This window comes from Amblyraja radiata, chromosome 2, assembly GCF_010909765.2.
Source record: "Amblyraja radiata isolate CabotCenter1 chromosome 2, sAmbRad1.1.pri, whole genome shotgun sequence".
Lineage (NCBI taxonomy): Eukaryota > Metazoa > Chordata > Chondrichthyes > Rajiformes > Rajidae > Amblyraja > Amblyraja radiata.
This window is the reverse complement of record NC_045957.1, coordinates 65320239-65333851: the sequence shown is the minus strand read 5'-3', so window position 1 is coordinate 65333851 and position 13613 is coordinate 65320239.

Below are 13613 nucleotides of genomic sequence, written 5' to 3'. Positions count from 1 at the left end.
CTCGCTTAGACCTGAACTTAATTTTATCTAATCAAGTCAACTATCCACTCAACTAATTAGGATGTCTCAGCCAATCCACTCACTCGCTGGTATGGCTGCTGCTTCTCTGTGATCTTCCAAGCAATTCCATCCAAGTGCTCTGTAGTTAGTGAATTCTGGGAGAAGGAATGTACAATTCTACTACAAATTACCATCAAAAAGGAGGAGGTGCCCAAAGATGGATAAATCTCCTGGAGTTATGAGGTGCATCACAGGCTGCTTTTGGAGGCAAGGAAGGAGAATGCTGCAGCTTTAACGGAACATTTGAAATCTTCTCTAACCACAGAAAAGATCACAGAAGATGGAAGGATAGCAAATGTGGTACCTTTCTTCAAGAAGGGCAGCGGGGATAAGCCAGGTAATTGTAGGTCGGTGCAGTTAATATTAATGCAAAGATATTATTGCAACAAATTTCCGAGAGACAGGCCTAATCCTGATCAGCATGGATTTGTAAAGTGGAGTCACCGTAAGACTGAATTTTCCTTGGAGTTAACTAAGTGTGTTTCGAGATAGCATGGTCGAAATAATTTTCATGGACTTTGTTAAGGCTGTTAACAATGTCCCACATGGGAGATTGATCCAAAAGGTAAGAGTAGAGGGCCATTTTGACAAATTGGATGCAAAATGGTCTTGACAATAGGAGGTCAATAGTTGTTATTGAAATTATAAGCCTGAGAACAATTTGGTACTAGAGGGATCGCTGATGGTTCTATTGCTCTTCAATATATTCACTAATGATCTGAATGAGAGTGCAGGATGTATGATTAGTAAGTTCATAGATTATTGTATTGTATTGTATTCAATTTATTGTCATTATCTCATAAGAGATAACAAAATGGATTTTCCTTACAGTCAAGTAACATAAAAATAAATAATAAATAAATAAAACATTCAAAAAAAGCACAAACACAGAAGTCCACGACACAACATAACCACAACATAACCCCACAGCGGCACCAAAGTTGAGGAAGGTACCATAGTCCAGCCAGACTCCCCGCCGATCTTCCCAGATGTTCACCCATGGTCGGGGCCTCCCGAGCACCCGCTGTTGCCGCCACGGGTGGCCCGATGCTCAGGCCCGTTCGCCGGGATGATGGAACCCCGACGCCGAACCCCAACGGAGAACATCCTCAGCGGCCCGGACCTCCAGATCAGTCCGCGGCTCCCAAAGTCCACAGGCCGAGCCGGGCGGAGTCGCAGGACTCCGCAATGTTGGCCAGCGCCGCCCGCGTTGGGAGCTCCGCGAACCACAGCTCCGCGATGTCGGTGCAGCAGGTCCAGCACTCCGGAGCTCCAAACGGCGATCCCCGGTAAGGCATCGCCCGCCCCGCGATGTTTCCAATGCTGCGCCGCTGCTGCTGCTAGAGCTCTGGTTGGTTCTGGCAGGAAAGGCCGCGCCAATCCAGTAGGTAGGCCACAGGGGAGGGGGGCGAGGATGCGACTCGAATAATAGTCGCATCCTGTCCAGGAAGCGACTGAAGGACGGTATCCCCCTTACTGTGCCCTCTTCCCCCCACATAAAGACCAAAAAAAACCACAGAAAAACGCTCTTCAAACATAACAAAAAAACAAAAACAAAAAGATACCGGACTGAAGGCGGAGGCAGCTAGCAACAGCGCCACCGGATGTCCAATTGGATGTCCAGATGGCATGAAGATTTATGCTGTTGTTGATACAGCGGCAGGAAGTATTCGGTGATGGTACTAATTGGTAACTGATAAGATGGGCAAAGCAAGGGAGATGGAATATAATTTTGAAAAATATGTGGCAGAACTAATAACAGTGACTGGAAGGACTCAAGGTCGTACTGAGGAGCAGAGGGACATTGGTGTATATATGTCCAAGTATATGTCCAAGGATCAAGAAAGGCAGGGTCATGAAGATAATGTGGTTAAGAAGGCATGCAGGATACGTGCCTTCATTAGCTATAGCATAGAATATAAGATGAGTAATGTTATGGCACAACTATATAAATGATTAGTTAGGCCACAACTGGAGTTCTCCATGTAGATCCAGTCACCACTCATTAGATTAGAAAGAATGTGATTGTACTGTAGAGGCCAAGGCTGAGATTCACCAGAGGATTCCCTTGCTTGGTGAATGTCAGCCACAGTGAGAAAATGGAAAGGCAAGTTTTGCATTCTTTGGATCCGAGAAAGCTCAGAGCGGGACTTGATTGAGCTTTACACAGTTGTGAGGAGCACAGTTAAGGTAGATAGTGCAAATTGTTTCCCATTAACAATCTCTGTAATCAAGGAGTAAAGGGTTTAAGATAAGGGGAGGAGATTTGGAGAAGATTTGAGGAAGATTTTATAGCCAGAAGGCAGATGTAACCTGAAACTTATTGCTTGAAGAGGTAGCAGATGCTTGTACTCTCATAATGTTTCATAGGTATTTCACAGACAGAAGCAGTATTATTTAAAAAAAGTATAAATATAAACCACAGTCTAATCATGAATATACTGCACCAGAGAGGATAATGATGGACAAAATTAATAAAAACATGAACAAGTATGGATTAATTTTGGTGACTGATATAACTTGGGTCCAGTCAACTTTTCTAGTATTTTAATTTTTAATATCAATTTTTAACCTGTCCATTTATTTAACAGTCTCTTTTTGACTGAGAGAATCTTTGTATGAATGAATGAATTAATTAATTAATCTCTTTATTGTCATTGCACATGGTACAACAAAATTTAAAAGTCAATCCCACGGTCCGATACACAAAGGTAAAAATATATACATATTAAAAAAAATTACAGATAAATAACAATAGCAGCTGAGGTAGAACCATTCAGTTGAATGTGAGTGTTATTTCTTATTTTGCATTATTAAGTTCACGTTTGGCTATGAGGTAGAAGCTGTCCCTGAGTCTGTTTGTGCGAGTTTTGAAAGACCTGTACCGTCTGCCAGAGGGCAGCAGGTGGAACAGGTTGTGTCCAAGGTGGGAAGGGTCCTTCAGGATGTTGGCTGCCCTGCCAAGGCAGCGAGAGCTGAAGATGTCCTTCAGGGAGGGCAGTGGGCAGCCAGTGATTGTTTGTGCGGTGTTGATGACCCTTTGAAGGGCTCTCCTGTCCGCTGCATACCATGTGGTCAGAGCAGCTGGCATACCATGTGGTTATACAGTACGTCAGCACACTCTCGATGGAGCAGCGGTAGAAGGACACCAGCAGCTTCTCCTCCAGGTTGTTTTTCCTGAGGATCCTCAGAAAGTAGAGTCGCTGCTGGGCCTTCTTGACTGCTGTGGTGGTGTTTGTAGTCCAGGAGAGATCCTCTGTAATTTGTGTGCCCAGGAATCTGAAGTCTGAGACCCTTTCCACACAGTCCCCATTGATGAATAGGGGTTTGGGGGCTGCACTGTTCTTACGGAAGTCTATGATAATTTCCTTTGTTTTTGTGGTGTTTAGGATGAGGTTGTTGCCTGAACACCACGCTGCCAGTCTTTGGACTTCCTCCCTGTCTCATCTCCTCCTGAGATACGTCCAACCACAGTCGTGTCGTCCGCAAACTTGACGATGGTGTTGGTGGAGTGGGCGGGGGCACAATCGTGGGTGTAGAGGGCGTAGAGGAGGGGGCTCAACACACAGCCCTGTGGGGAGCCGGTGCTGAGTGTGATGGGGGTGGAGAGGTGATGGCCCAGTCTGACGGTCTGGGGGCGGTTAGACAGAAAGTCCTTGATCCAGAGGCAGATGGGTTGGGAGAGTCCTAAATCCATGAGTTTGGTGACCAGTCTGCTGGGGATGATGGTATTGAAGACGGAGCTAAAGTCAATGAAAAGCATCCTCACATAGCTCCCCTGGTGTTCGAGGTGGGTCAGTGCAGTGTGAAGAGCAGTGGCGATGGCATCCTCAGTGGACCTATCTGCTCTGTAGGCAAACTGGTGTGGATCGAAGGTGGGCGGGAGGCTGGCTTTGATGTGCTGCTGGACCAGCCTCTCGAAACACTTCATGATGACTGGTGTGAGAGCTACCGGTCGGTAGTCGTTAAGGCCGCTGATAACAGGCTTTTTTGGTAGTGGGATGATTGCGGCAGACTTCAGGCATGGTGGGATGATGGATTTGGACAGGGACAGGTTGAAGATTTTCGTGAAGACCTCGGAGAGCTGGTCTGCACATTCCTTCAGAACCCTTCCTGTCACGCCATCCGGGCCGGCAGCCTTCCTCGGGTTCACCGCCCTGAGCACCCGCCTCACTTCATGCTCCTGCACAGTGAGGGTGTAGTTGTTGTTGTTGTTAGGGGCTGGTGGGAGAATGGTGACGAGCTCTTCTGGTTCTGCCTCGAAGCGAGCAAAGAAGCAGTTCAGCTCCTCTGCCAGTGAGGCGTCGCCGTTGGCCGTCGTGCTGATGCTGGGCTTGTAGTTGGTGATGTGCTGGATGCCCTGCCACACCCGCCGTGGATCGTTGTTGTTGAACAGGTGGATAGCAGTAGCTCTGCAATGTTCTCTGCCTTGAGTAAAGGACTAATTATGGATCTCAACAGGCTTCATCCCTCCTAATATTAACTATTTATTATTTACAGAATTACAGTAGACTCATTGAATTCTTGATATGTTAGCTGTGGTTTACTTTCTTGTTTTTTTTTGGCCTTATTTTAAGACTTCATTATTTTGCTGTGTTTACAGTATTTTAATTCCCACATATCTTTACCTGATATTTGTCATCATCCCTCTTTCTACTTCTCTTTATTCTCATGGGCAATTGGGCCGAAAGGCCTGTTCCTATGTTGTATGACTCTATAATCGATGATCTCTTTTGCTGAGCAGGGAGCTGTGTTCAACCTTTTCCCCAGGGGGGAATGTACCGAGACTGTACCCAAAATATCTCTTTTTTAATGGCTGACTACTGTTCAATTTCAGATTTGCTTGACAATCTTGAAGCACTCTCAGTCTAGGTCATCTTTGTCCTTTTCCGCAGCCGCTTTAAATTTTATGAATATCAAAAAATAGCAGATTTTGAAAACCTCAAATAAAATTAGAAAAAGCCAGAGCAGATCAAACAATATTTGTGAAAAGAGAAACGGAGTTAATATTTCAGATGAAAGACCCTTCATCAGGACCCTTCATCTTTTACCTTTATTTTTAATGTAAACCTCACAGTGATAATTGCTCTCCTGCTAATATTTGATTAGCTCGATCCAATACATCTCCCAGAACCATTTCCAACAAAGGTTTTTTTCCTTGAAGAGAGACACAAAATGCTGGAGTAACTCAGCAGGACAGACAGCATCTCTGGAGAGAAGGAATGGGTGACGTTTCGGGTCGAGACCCTTCTTCAAACGTCACCCATTCATTCTCTCCAGAGATGCTGCCTGTCCCGCTGAGTTACTCCAGCATTTTATGTCCACCTTCGATTCTAACCAGCATCTGCAGTTCTTTCTTACACAAGGCTTTTTCCTTATTTGGATGGAAGAAGTGTTTCTGTATGCACTTAAAAATGTATTTATTTTGCTCTTTGCAATATCACCACCCCAACCTATATTACGGATGTGGATTTATCTTTTATCACTATATAATTCTTGCACCTCTCTGTAATATCCGTGAAAATTGATCCTCCTTCTCTGCCCTACTGGTCTGTTGCCTGTAGAAAACACCAAAATGAATAACACTGTCTGAAGAAGGGTCTTGTCCCAAAACATCACCCATTACTTCTCTCCAGAGATGCTGCCTGTCCCGCTGAGTTACTCCAGTATTTTGTGTCTATCTTCTGTTATTATTTAACTCTATTAGACCTGTCCCACGGTACGAGTTCATTCCAAGAGCTCTCCCGAGATGGCCCTGATTCGAACTCGGTGATTTACGGTAATGGCCACTCGTCAGTACTCGGGGCTCTCATGGACATTTTTCAACATTTTGAAAAATCTTCACAAGTCTTCCCGTGCTTACCTGCCGTTAGCGAGTCTGCCCGAGTACCTGCCGTTAGCGTTACGAGCCGCTAAGAGACGTTCCCGAGCTCCGACGTATCCGCTACGTTCATTCTCCGTGCTTACCACGAGTTAGATTTTTTTTTAACTCGGGAGAGCTCTTGGAATGAACTCGTACCGTGGGACAGGGCTTTAACACATCCAGTTCTTTCTTTCCTTTCTAAGCTCAATGTTTCCAGAAATATTTAGTTGCCAATCATGTTCTATTTTGCTACTTGTGGCTATTTGTACGTACAGGTCATGAACCTTAGTTATCAAGCTTTGTCCATTTACATACCGTCATCTTATATTGCCTCAGTACATTATTAGAAGAGAAGAAAATGTTTATTCCATGCTCTGTCAATTCAAAGCCTTTGTTGACATTATATATTTTTTTCCAATGCATTAATCCGAGTCCCATCCCCCTCCTAAGTTAGTTTAAAACCCACACACTCAGCACTAGTGAATTCCTCTGCAAGGGCAAGCTTTCGCAATAATTTGACTGTTGAAGCTGAGTGTTGATTTTTGTGCTGATATCTAGTGGTGAGTTGCAGTCCAGCCAACCTATTAAAGGCTAATGGGTCAGTTTGCCTTCTTAATAAAGTAACTTGCTTGATAAATACACTGAAATAGCTTCTACGGCATTTATATTCTTTAATTGTAAGTTTTGTTCATACACATCTTGAAGCAAAGTATTTATTTCTATAAAATAATTAAATTTATATTTTCTTCATGTTACTCACCAGAAATAAACTAAGCTCTAACAAGAATGCTCCTTGAAAATATCCCCAGCATCACGCAAACCAACATAATGAGGTTGAGATTACAGGAGCGAGATATAGGATTAAGGAAATGGTTTGAATTTCCTTGAATCTCAAACCATGAAACATGGGTAATTTTTCATCCACCAGATCAACCAGTTTGATTGAGGCATCAGAGACAGCAGATGCAGGAATCGGGAGCAAAAGACAAACTGCTGGGGGGACTCAGCAGGTCAGGCAGCATCTGTGGAGGGAAATGGACTGTCACCATTTTAGGCTGATAGGCCCTACATCAGCATGGAAAGCGTAGCGAAAAGATAGCCAGTATGGACAGGAGAGGGGAAAGGATGGGCCAAGAGCTGGCGTGCAGTAGGTGGATCAGGTGAGGAGGGGTTGATTAGCAGATGGAGTCAGGTGAAGGAGGAAAGGGTTGAGACAATGATAGAGGCTGGGAGGTGATAGGTGGAGACAACAAAAAGGCTTCAAATTATGGAATCTGATAAGGACGTATACAAGGGGAGGGTGGGGGGGTAACACCATAATACATGGATTGCAACCTTGTCGTGGTCGGGGAGCTTGTGTGTCTCAATGACCCCCAGAGCTATGCCAGCGGGAGATTTGTCTCCTGTTAGGGTCTCCCATGCTGGACAGGTCGAAGGGTAGAGGCGAGACGAAGAGCAATCCACCGATCCACTGGTCCTCCAGGTTGGGGGTTGAGCACAGGGCTAACAACCCTGTCTCGTAAAACACATATGTTACGGAAACAGCAACTGAAGGAATCAACACTACTGGGCGTGATGGACTTCCAGGGCTATCGGCAGATGCTAGGATGAATGTCCAGACAGCATCCCAAGAATAGCCCTGCACTGGACACCGGAAGGGAAAAGGAAAAAAGGGAGACCCAAAACCATGTGGGGTTGAACTGTAGAGGAGGAAATTAAAACAATTGACCTGACCTGGAGTAGTGTCCAGAAGCTAGCCCAGAACACACAGGAGTGGAGGACCTTCGTTGCTGCCCTACATGCCAGGAGGCATAATAAGCAGTAAATAAGTACATGGGGCAGACTCAGGCCATTTGGCCCATCGCGTTTGCTTTGTCATTCGCTCATGGCTGATCAATTTTTCCCGCTCAACCCCACACTTCTGCTTCTCCCGTAACCTTTAATGCCCTTACTAATCAAGAACCTATCAATCTCCATTTAAAAAATACCCAATAACTTGGTCTCCCCAGCCATCTGGCCCAGGTGACATATCCACCTTCAGACTTTTCAGCTTGCCAAGCACCCTCCCCTTAGTAATAGCCACTGCACTCACTTCTGCTCACTCAGGTTTTTGCACAACCTCCAGCATTCCAGTGAAAACAACCCAGGTCTGTCCAACCTCCACGCACAGCCAATATCCGCCAATCCAGGCATCATTCTGATAAACCTCCTCTGCAACCATATCTGATCCAGGCACCATTCTGGTAACCCGCTGAGTTACTCCAGCATTCTGTGTCTATCTTTAACATTCTGGTAAACCTCCTCGGCGCTGTTTCCAAAGCCTCCACATACTTCCTATATTGGGAAGACCAAAATTGCATGTAACATTCCAAATGCAGCTTAACCAAAGTGCTATAAAGCTGCATTGTGACTTCCTGACTCTTATACTCAATGCCCAGACCTATGAAAGCCAGCAGACCAGACACCTTCTTTACTACTCTTTTATCTACTTGTGTTGACACCTTTAGGGAGGAATGAACTTGGATCCCAAGATCCCTCGGTACATCAATGCTGCTAAGGGTTATGCCATTAATTGTATGGTTTCACCTTACATTTGACCTCCCAAACTGCAACACCTCACACTTACTCAGATCAAACTTCATCTGCCATTCCACGCCCATTTCAATAGCTGATCTATATCCCGCTGTCAGCCTTCCTCACAGTCCATGACGTTCACTCATCTGCCACTGAATTCCTCCCAACTTGGATCCACCTTCAGCCTGCCAGCTCAAGCCCCACCCCTCCAACTTACATCTCCACATTGGCTTCCTCCCCTCCACACACTTAATTCCGATGCAGGGTCTCAATCCAAAACATCAACGGTCCATTTCCTCCATAGTTACTGTTTGATTTGATGGATGTTGGTCAAAAATATTATTTGGGTTTCTGCTGCTCATGATTGCCTTGCTACCTGACTTGTCTTTATTTATTTCCATTTCGTGGTACTACTTTTTACTGACTGTAGTTCCTCACTGTAATATTAAAAGCAGAATTAAGCCATTCGATCCATCATGTCTATTCCGCCATTTTTCATGGCTGATCTATCTTTTCCTTTCAACCCCATTCTCCTGCCTTTGCCCCATAATCCCTGACACCCTTACTAATCAAGAATCTATCAATCTCCAACTTAAAATTGTCCATTGACTTGGCCCCCACAACTGTCTGTGGCAACAAATTCCACAGCCAAGATTATTGGGTTATATTATTAATGCTCCTAGACTCTACATGGATAAATGCTTTCATTGCTTCTGCTGAGTTCCTGCCCTTAAAGGACCATCACCACTGAAGTAGCACTATTGACATACTTAATTCCTTGACCTTTTACTAGTGGTGATAGACAGTGGCAGGTTTGAGGACAAAGATCCCTTTTGTGGATTTTGAATGAACAAAATGATTGACTGATTTAACATTGTTTAAAGGGCGTTACTGCAATGTTGTGAAGTTTTGAAGGAACAACATGTTCTGAGAACAATTATAAATTGAATTGGAAAGAACTCTGCCATCTATTTTATTCATTAGGGTATGTGTGTTATAGCACATGTTGATGACTGTGGCAAATGTGTTTGTTTTTTGTTGACTGTATCAAAGTGATTAATATGGAATTAGGTTAATAAATTTTATTCACTTCATCCCCAATCTATCAGCCATCTTCGACCCCTTAAAGTACTGTGTGAGTATGAATATCATTTTGAGGATGTATTGGTAGCAAGTGGCCAGTGAGGGGAAGCATAAAAAAAAAATTTAGGAAACAGATTTGGGGACATGGTCCGTCTACCAAATCCATCCACTACGATTTGCCTTTTCAAATAACAAATTTTCAATCTATCAACCAAAATTCCAGTCCAGCTCTAGTGCAAGACCAAGCATGATAGTAATTTTACTCAGGTAATCATGCCTTGCATAACAGTTTGTATTGTACAGCATTTTTAAGGAGGTAAAATGTTTCAAACCATTTCTCAGGAAGTTAACAAATAAAACTACCTCCACAAATGTCACAAGTTGTTGACCCCTATAGATTCTTCTGGATACAACATTACATTTGCAAAAAAATCTTTTCACCGTTATCTCTACTACATGGCCAGTTTTGCCATGTAACGAAGCATTAGAATAGAAGGGTAATTTTTGACTGATTGTACAACAACAGAGACGTTCAAGGCATTTTAGACCACAGGACCAAGTCAGCTGAAGGCAGAGCCACCAAAGAAGACATATAAAAAACTGAAGAAGGCCATCACTTTAAATACTTCTAATGATCCACTTTCCACCACCTATCAGGGCAGAGAATTCTATCTGACCCATCAAGCCGCTTAGGACCATATGTTTAAATAAGGTAAATCCTTGTTCTTCTAAACACCAATGAATTTAGACCCAAAATATTTAATATCTCTTGATAGTACAAACTCTTATTATTTTATTCTGCTTCAGCTAATAAAGGAAAGCATCTTATTAGCATTTTAATCAGCAGATTGTAATGATACTTTTAATAAGTTGCCAATATATAGCCGAAGGTCTCTCTGGTCCATCAAATCTCTCCATACCCTTCCCTTTATTATGTATTCCCAGCCTTGTTGAACCTCACATTTCTCTGGATTGAATTCCATTTGCCAATTTTCTGCTTAACTAACTTGTCCATTGGTGTCTGCCCACAGGTGAATACTTTCATCCAGTCTTCAAACCACATAGTCAATAATCAATTACCATCTGAACATTTCCTTATCACGTCTTTTACATTAGGAAGGGACAGGTTCAAACTTAGTGAGCCCTGCAATATCCCACTGGATACAATCTCCCATTTGCAAAAACATCTGTCTACAATTAACTCTGTAGCACAGAAAAGAGCCAAGTGTGGATCCAATGTGCGGTATTTTTGTTAATTCTTTGGCCTTTTTTTTGTCTAGCATACTGTGTGTGATTTCATTAAAAAATATCCATCTAGACTACACCGGATACACTGAACTCATCAATACCTCCTGTTCACTGGTCAAAACTGCAATCATGTGGTCAGACACCATCTTTTCTAAACTAATACCAACGGGCTGTTTGTAATTCATCTATGCTTACCTAGATCAATTGGCCCATAACCAAAATTAAATTAAATTAACTGGTTTGTAATTACTTGAGTTATCTCTTACTCCCTTCTCAAATAACATAAATAACCATACAATGTTAGTGGCCCACTAGTATATATAGTAGTATAGTACTGCTTCCGCAGCATGGAGGATCAGAAAAGAATAATGACTGTCATGATTTTTTCACTTGTTTCAATAGGTTGGATATATTTCATCCACCCCTTGTGGTTTGGATACCTTTATAAATGGACACTACTCCAACTCCCTTTAGTCTCATTATTCTGTCCAGTATTTGACACACTTCCTTCTTAATTACATTCATGGCATCATGCGAAGATTGTCATAAAATGAAACTGTACCAATTTCCTCTATCTTCACAAATGGGCTAACTTTTAGATCCCCAATAGGCCCCTTTTTCAATTGGATTTTCTTCCATTTGCCAGTATTTGTTCATATTTTCCCTAATTTTCCTTTTAATTTCATAGCTACGCATTCTATATTATTTTAGGCTTTGAGTATCAAGCTCTTTGTGTCTTATCATTTAAGCATTTTGATATCTGAGGATTTGAGATTGGTTATCCTACTTTTATTTTCTTCACACGGACATTCTTAGTTTGAACCATCTAAATCTCTTTGAATGTTGCTATGATACTGTTATTTTCAAATAACTGTTTTTAAATCCACTTTTCAAATCATATATATTTCAGCTAGTAAAATGTTTGTACTCCATTTTAGAAACTCCATTTGTATCTTTGTCTTTATTCAAAACCATCCTGACCTTACAGAATTATGATTACTACAAGAATGATGTTATGCGCAGGTGATGTGCCTCACTGACATGCATTTCATCTACCCAGATTCAGGTCACTACAACTAAATCTAGAATTATCCCAGTCTCTGGGCTTATTATAAATAAAGTATCATTCATTCATATTATATGTTTAAGAAAGAACTACAGATGCCGGAAAAATCAAAGGTAGTCAAAAATGCTGAAGAAACTCAGCGGGTGAGGCAGCATCTATGGAGCGAAGGAATAGGTGAAGTTTCGGGTCGAGACCCCTCTTCAGACTGATGAGGGGGTGGGGGGGCGGGAAGAAGAAAGGAAGAGGCGGAGACAGTAGGCTGTGGGAGAGCTGGGAAGGGGAGGGGAAGGAGGGAGAAAGCAAGGACTACCTGAAATTGGAGGTTAATGTTCATACCAACTCAGGTGAGGCAGAGGTTCACCTGCACCTCCTCCACCCTCATCCGTTGTTCTAGGTGTCAACTGCTCTACATCGGTGAGATCAAGCGCAGGCTGGCGATCGCTTCGCCCAACCTCAGCTCAGTTCGCATTAACCAACCTGATCTCCCGGTGGATCAGCACTTCAACTCCCCCTCCCATTCCGAATCTGACCTTTCTGTCCTGGGGCTCTTCCATGGCCAGAGTGAGCACCTCCGCAAATTGGAGGAGCCGTACCTCATATTTTGCTTGGGTAGTTTACATCCCAGCAGTATGAACATTGACTTCTCCAATTTCAGGTAGTCCTTGCTTTCTCTCTCCTTCCCCTCCCCTTCCCAGCTATCCCACAGCCTGCTGTCTCAGCCTCTTCCTTTCTTCTTCCTGCAGCCCCCCCACCCACACATCAGTCTGAAGAAGGGTCTTGACCCGAAACGTCACCTATTCCTTCTCTCCATAGATGCTGCCTCACCCGCTGAGTTTCTCCAGTATTTTTGTCTACTTTCATTTATATTAGATATCAGTTAATAATGTTCTCCTGAATTCAATTTGGAAATTATTTCCCATCTATATCTTTTATACTAGCCTAATCTAGCTTATTTCCGGGTAACTGATAAGACCAACTAATACTTCCAATTTTCATTACACTTGTCAGATGTTTGCTCAATAATTTCCTTTTTCTTCTCCTTAAGAGAACACTACTACTAGCACAATCCCAGCTGTGTGATTACCCCTTTGTGTTCCTTCGTTCAACCAACAAATCGTCATTTGGCAATCTCTCAAGCACATTATTCCCCCGCACATATTTGTCATCCCAGCCTTTTTTTTTTTATCCCCTTCTCTACCTTATCTGAAACAATCACAAATAATGGTCCTATCCATCTGCAATTCTGTCTGTAATCTAATAGCCCAGCATATCCTTTACCATCAACCTACAGCCCAACATTTGCTATATTTTTAGCTAAATATTTCTTACTAAGTGGCCACTGCGGTAAAATTTGTCAATATGGTAAAAAACAATTGCTTTTGCTAAATTTCAAACTTATAATCTTACTATTATGCAAGAATACACCAAACCTGAAACAATAAGGTATAAACACTCAGCAGATCAGTCAGCATCAGTGGGAAAAGGAACAGTTAATGTTCCAGGAGGAACAGAGAAAAAACAAGTTAGTTTTAAGTTTCCGAAATATTGTGGGAGTGGGGAGGGGGTGTGATGAACATTCCAAAAGGCGAAGTAAAAGCCAGGTCAAATGGGCGAATGCATGCAGTTAGATAGTGATTACACTTATTTGGGTGTTGCGAATAGCAGGTCAGGCTGCACTAATGGAAATAAGCCAAAGTGCGGGGGAGAAAAGTTTAGCTC